The sequence below is a fragment of the Geospiza fortis genome, unplaced genomic scaffold (genome assembly GCF_000277835.1).
Source record: "Geospiza fortis unplaced genomic scaffold, GeoFor_1.0 scaffold422, whole genome shotgun sequence".
NCBI lineage: Eukaryota > Metazoa > Chordata > Aves > Passeriformes > Thraupidae > Geospiza > Geospiza fortis.
In genome coordinates this window covers 740,907-743,496 of record NW_005054545.1, presented here as the reverse complement: position 1 = coordinate 743,496, position 2,590 = coordinate 740,907, and positions in this window count along the sequence as shown.

The following is a 2,590-nucleotide window of genomic DNA, read 5'->3' as shown; positions in this document are numbered from 1 at the left end:
CCCTGGGCAGCATCCCTGGGCAACATCCCTGGGCTGCATCCCTGGGCAGCATCACCTGGGCAGCATCCCTGGGCAGCATCACCTGGGCTGCATCCCTGGGCAGCATCCCTGGGCAGCATCCCTGGGCAGCATCACCTGGGCAACATCCCTGGGCAACATCCCTGGGCAGCATCCCTACCCCTGGGCTTTGCTGGCCCTGTCTGTGCCCCCCAGGCCCTGGCACCCCGAGGCTCTGGGCAGCAGCACTGGGGGTGAGGGGGGGGCTCTGGGGGAGGGCAGGGGGCTCACAGCCCCCCAGGCTCCCTGCTGCCTGCAGGGTGTGGGGGCACTGCCTGCTCCCCACAGCACCGCCCTGGGAGCTCCCCAGAGCTGAACCTGGGGTGTTCCAGCCCAAATGCACTCGCTGATGGCTGCACACTCGTAGGAAAGCTCCTCGTGGCGTGTTCATTATCATTTGTGTTCTACCAGGGCCACTCACCCGCAGCACAAACGCTTCCGTGCCTGCCCGTGCTGCTTTGAAGCTGCTGGGGAGGTGAGCACCGAGGATGCGCTGTCTAATTAGAACAAGAGGTTACAGGGATGCTAATGCCTGATCTTGCAGGGCTGACAGGAAGGATTAAAGGTGCTGCAATCAGGTGCCTGTAAAGCAGAGGGTTCTGGATGCTGGGGGTTTTTCCTGAGCTCACGTTCATGGATTGTGGCTGCCCTTTCTTGCTGAGGGAGCTGCTTGGTGCTGGGCTGTGCCTGGGACAGGGATGGGAGCAGCCAGGAGGGCCTGGATCCCCCAGGAATTCGGGTGCTGGATCTTTCAAGGTATCTGTGTGTGACAAGTTACACTCAACCTGTCTCAAGGTGGTAAAAATCTTGCAGCAATTAATTAACTTATTGTATTTGTGATGTTGGCTGTGCCTCCCTGGCACCCAGAGGATCTCAGCTCTTTGACCTGGGGGTGATTTATTGGGCAATTACACATCCCCACACCATCACTCATGCTGGGAAGAGGGGCTGTGATCTCATCAGGCTGGGTGAACGTGACATGGAAGGACTTCTATCAAGTGGAGGGGGGCTGATGGATGGACGAGCCAGGGAAGTATTGATTGGAGGCAATATTTTATTTTCTACATTAATATTGTGCAGACAGTGGCAGACAGAGACCCTGCATGGTCCTGGTGCTCCCTCCATGATGAGGAATTACCCTCTGTGCAGTTCTGTGCAGTGAGGGATGGTGCTCTGGGACCTTCAGTGACTTCTCAGGGAAATGTTTGTTCTTTAATTATGAAAAGAAAGAGGCAGAACACACCATTGTATTTCTTGTGCTGTCAGAAACAGCGTGAGGGGAATGCTCTGGGGGTGTGGAGCTCCCTGTGAGTGCTGCTGGGCTTTGGGATGGCCCAGGAGCTGCTCAGGGGTTCCTGGGGTGGCTGTGGGACTCTTGGGGTGCCTGTTGTGCCCACAGGGCAGCCTGGGGCTGGGGTGTCTCCCCAGGAGCACCAGATCTCAGGAGCCCCCGTGGGTTCCTCCAGGGGCTCCAAAAGCAGCAGAGGCTGGGCCAGCCTCGTGCGGATGAACATCCCTGCAGCTCTGGGGCTGTGAAAGGTGGATCAGGAGAGATTTGAGTCTTGGTTTGGTGCTGGTGTCCCTCCTGACTCAGATCCAGAGCACCATTCCAGATTTGGGTTCTCCCTGGGTTCTCCTCCCGTTTCAAGGTGGTCCCTGTGAGTCCAGCAGGCCTTGCTGGGTGTGCCTGATGTGCTCCCCCTGCTCTCTGCTCTGCTGTGTTTACACAAACCCTGCATTTATTAGCCAGAGTCCTGCCCATGCCCGCCAGGGCCAGATGGTGATAAGGACGTGTGCTTTCCCAATTGCCATCCTGCTTTTCTTCCCACCAAGAGCAGGGAGGGGGGGATTGAACCTGGACTGAAACTCTTTGGTTCTTGGCGGCTCAGAAGTCATCGGGAGATACCCAGGAACGAGAGTGAGCCCCTGGCTCGTGCTGCCTGATGGAAGGGTGAGGAACCTGCAGGATTTGGGGTTGGCTGGGCTCAGGCAGCTTTGTCCAAGGTGCACACAGGGAAGATTTTCACCTGAGTTTCTGCACCGGAGGGCTGGGGGGCAGTTTGCGCTGTTTAAATAAAAACCGAGGGAGGTTTTCCCGCAGCCCTTGTCCGTTTGTCCGCGCTGCAGGGCGGGGCAGCCCCCGCAGGAGGATCCCCGGCCAGCCCAGGGTCGCTGTATTCTCGCCGCTCCCCACTGGAGGTCACTGGAACATTGGCTACCATTGTCCCCCGCAACAAAGGAGCTGCCAAAGTGACGTTTGGCGAAATTAATGTTTGAAATTTTCGGAGATTTTTATCAGTTTCACGTATGAGAATAAATCTCCAAATTGCTCATAATCCCTGTGTGTAATGGGTATTTTATAAACACTTCTTATGCCCCGAGGAGACATCAACAGAGGCTTTATTTTACAAAAGTATGACTCAACTGCCAGGAATTTTGAGCAAAGCTCCTCTAATGGGTTCTCTGTGGCCCAGCTCTCTTTGTCATGGCCTGATGGATGTGTCAGAAGTTCTAAAACAACCTGAAGCCGCTC